This window comes from Nicotiana tabacum, chromosome 3 (genome assembly GCF_000715075.1).
Source record: "Nicotiana tabacum cultivar K326 chromosome 3, ASM71507v2, whole genome shotgun sequence".
In the NCBI taxonomy this organism is placed as follows: Eukaryota; Viridiplantae; Streptophyta; class Magnoliopsida; order Solanales; family Solanaceae; genus Nicotiana; species Nicotiana tabacum.
Genome location: NC_134082.1, coordinates 109,871,566 through 109,875,608, shown reverse-complemented (window position 1 = coordinate 109,875,608; position 4,043 = coordinate 109,871,566). Strand labels below are relative to the sequence as shown.

At 48.8% G+C, this 4,043-nt stretch overlaps 1 non-coding gene across 1 annotated transcript; it reads left to right on the top strand.

The window, feature by feature from the left end:
• Positions 1–1,000: 1,000 nt before the first annotated feature.
• Positions 1,001–1,073, top strand: TRNAK-UUU (transfer RNA lysine (anticodon UUU)). The gene has a single exon. It is a non-coding gene; the product is annotated as a tRNA-Lys (tRNA).
• Positions 1,074–4,043: the final 2,970 nt, after the last annotated feature.

Below are 4,043 nucleotides of genomic sequence, written 5' to 3'. Positions count from 1 at the left end.
GTCCCTCTTTTAGTAGACTCAGCTATGAATATTCATGAAGAAATGAATGCCGGGCTCTTTCTTTCACTGCTAACCCCAAGAAGTTTCAACATGCTGAAACTTTCCGTTTCGTCGAGCCCCGAGCTTGTGGTCCTCCTTTGAGTGTGGGTTCAATTGAATGAATCTGTCAAGTCAAGGAAAACGTACGTAGCAGCAAGGATGGTGCATCGCCTATTTATCGTTCTCGCTCGGGAGCCAAAACGAACACGCCTGCTACCTACTGTACTGGACCTTCGACCAGGCATTCTACCTTTGTCGAATCGGAACCAACACCACTGCATTGCGCTCGAACAGTTGAGCGGCCGCCGGCCAGCAACTTCCGTGCACAGATATAGATTCATTCTTCGTACCTGGTCCAGCCTCACAACCCTTCGCGGGTTGGTAAGAAGTCAGTCTTGTTTGGTAAGACGGAATTGGACAAAGAAAAGAGAGTGCTCGACCGGAACAACGGCCAACAACGTAATTACATAGATAACTGCTCCTCCCCTGATCCTTAAGGCTTTAAGGCGAACCGTATGGCGGCTGGAAAGAAAGACGACCTCACCTTCTCTGGTGTCAGTGAGAGCTATTTGAGTATCCCCCGTTGACCTTCTTTTGTAGATAGAATCTTCAATGAGTGGAAACAAGCAACCTTACTAAGAAAGGTGCTTGTTGAGTAAGGCCGGCTTTCGAGCCCAAGCCCCTTTACTAGGTTGGGCGCTTGAGCGCATCTTTCTCATATCGATCAAGGCTTTCCTTGAGTTTGAAATAAGGGGCAAGAAGCAAGGGCGTAGCAGCTGCGCGAAGTTGCGCCTTAGCGCATCCGTTTTCTTGCAGGAGTGCTAACGCGCGACCTTACGTTTTCTTCCGCTTGCTCTGCAGTACGAGCCTCATACAGAGCCGCGCTCCTTTAATATGATGAGAAGAAGGGGGGCCGGCCTCTTTTCCGTACCAATCCTTATTTACTACTACATCTTTTTTGGGGTGTATAGCTCAGTTGGTAGAGCATTGGGCTTTTAACCTAATGGTCGCAGGTTCAAGTCCTGCTATACCCAAACCTACCTTACACTCTACTATGAATAAGGATGCATAGTAGCCTTCAAAGATGACTCTTTGGCCTTTAGACTCGCTTCGGCGACTTCGCCCTTTAAGTGACAAGGGGGTGAGCCGCTCCAAGCGGAAAGCGATAGTGAATCCCGAACTTGCCCACGCTCATCCAAACCGGCCTCAAAAAGCGATCGGAAAGCGAAGCCCTTCCTTCCAATCCAAGCCGGCGAAGCCGCCCCTATATCTAACCACCGCTCACCCCGATCACATATTGGCACGTTCATGATGCATCATAATCAAAAGGCCGTAAAGTAAAGAAGACCTATGCATCAGTGTACTGTCATGATCACATATTAGCTCGATTTTATTGACGGCTTGAAGGCGAAGCCGCCTATTTCTTAGGGCAAAGGGCGCTCCATCCTCCTAACTCCTTCCACTTCTCCCAGGGACAGGAACTACGGCTTGACCTTCGGGGAAGAAGTCCGTGGGACCCCTCCTTCGAGGGCGCCTAGATAGTGAAAGGTTATCCCTTTGCAACGCTGGAAGCTAAGCAAAGTCACGAAGCTGGCTGACTACGCTCGAGCAGAGCTCAGACCCGGAGGTGGTGGCTGAACTCGCCGCAGAGTTCAGGAGCGAGCAAGACTATCTTGGTGAATGCAATAAGAACCGGCTGCTCGCCGCAGCAGAGTGCTTTGCCCATGCTGCTATCCGCCGCCGAAGCGCTCAAGGGATTCGTGCTTGAATGTCGAGATCAGGGGACTCTATCCAATCCATGCGGCAAATCTGTTTGTGGTGGAAAAAACTCAACAATAAAAAGAAATAAATAGAATATAGAAAATCATTGAATTTGTTTGCTCCGATACAAGAGATCGGCCCCGAAGCAAGATATGGTGGGTGCCAGCAACTTTCACTTGTTAGGAGTAGGGGCTGAAAAGAGCTCTTTGTATAGGTTGGGTTTTCTGGGCTTTGATGCTTACCTTCTTATTATTAAAAGGGGAAGGTTTAATAAAGGAGCTTTTCAGCCCTTTTGCTGGATTGTTGGTCCGCAGCCCCGCCCTATAGAATGAATAAGGAGAGGCTTATCGATGACCGAACCACTCTTATACTACTCCTTACCTCACCCCCCTTGTCACTTAAAGGAAAAGCCAGAGAAGGGGGCCTGCTGGAAACCCTCGCCTTCGGCTCCATACTGAAAAGGCCGGCCATGAAGGGACATCACGACTATCCTTTCTGGGAATACCGGGCTTTATATGATCCTGATCAGTGATCAGTATATTTTAATATTCTGGATCCTTATGTGCTTTTTTTGTTATACTAGCGGCGGCAGATCTATTAGTAAACAGGAGCCGCTATCGCTCACCCGGCTGGATGTCAATCTGACGGATGGATAGGCGTAGCAGAAAAGAAAGGGTCAATTACAAGAGGAAGGCGGAGGAAAAAAGACGAGAGAGCAAGACCCAGGAGGCTCGCAGCTACCACGGCCGTAAGCACTCCGCTCGTTCGTAAGCCCCTTTAGAGATAGGGGCGAGCCAGGAGCTTACTTCGAGTATTTATGACTCTGGTGGCAACACGTGACAGGCGAATGACATGATTCTCGAGGAGTTACACGACGGCCATGTGATGATGCATCAAATAGATGCAAGGGTGGATGACTCAGTAGGTCCTTGTATGGACTGATTGTGTTCCCCACAGGGAGTAGAGGAAATAGGAGTGGACATCTATATGGGCTTCATGTGATTCGAAGCCAACCACTATGTATTGCAAGAAAGTCCTATGTGTACCTATGTATACCTAATGAAAGCCAACAAGAGCCTCTTAACACTTACCTGCCTAAACCAAGCAAGATTCAAGAATAAATCCATTACCAGCAAGATACGATACGGCTTAGCCAAAAAAGGTGAGCGCCTAGCGCGAGCCTTATTGAAAACGGCCTAGCTAACGAGCAATCTTTCTAAAGCAAGAAGCAAGGGCGCAGCAGCTGCACGAAGTTGCTTCTTAGGGCATATCCGTTTTCTTGCTCGTTAGCGCTTGACTAATAAGATAGAAAGAGCCTTTCTTGCTTGTTTAGTAAAGTCAAGCTTTGGCGGTAGGGTTGGGGTGGCTTGCTGGGGCACTCGTGCCCTTACTAGTTTTGGGGCTTTGATTGGCAAAAGCGGTTTTCGCCTTCTAGCCAGCAGTTGCCGGATTAGCCTTCGGACTTTCCTTACCCGCCTTTATTGAGAAAGAAGAGATCTAAAGGTTGGACATCCATCGCTGCCGTGATGACGCGGTTGAATGTTCATTCGATCCAACACCCGGCCGATCAAACCTATCCTTGGGTTCGATCCAGCAAGTGATTCCCTCCCCGAAAGAGGGATAGTCGTTAGGTCATGAATGGAATGCGAGGAAGAGAGATAAGCAGTTGGCGGGGACCATCCGTTATCGGTCCATATTGGGTAGATCTACCCCTCTCATCCTCTGATCCTTTATCTACCGTTCAATCTATTGATTTTCTTTCTTCTCGACTGGCCTATTACGCACTCGGGCCAATCTACTACACGCTAATAATGGTCTTTTGGATTTCATCTCCTACAAAAATAGCAAGTGGTTGGCCGTTCGATCGAGTCCATCCCTTGAAGTCGTACCCTCCCAGTATGCGTGAGTCTTCCGCCGATTGACAGAAATGCCGGCCGGAATTCGAGAACGGTCCATCCCACCATAATGGATCTCTCCTACCGCTACCTACTAGTGGATCGATTTAGGGAAGGAAAGAAATGCCGATGTTGCAATTCTTCCCATCCCGATAAAGCGAGTCACCCGTGATTCGATAGTTCCATTTTCCGCTGATGCAGGCCGATTGGGATCCCAGCAGTCAAACCACTGTGTTCGTTCCTCACCCTCCTTCCAATCAAATCTATTCTAAGGTGTCCGGAGGCAGGGGAAAGAAAGGAGGGATTGATCGACCAACTTGAACAGATCCATAACCTGCTTCCATCTGT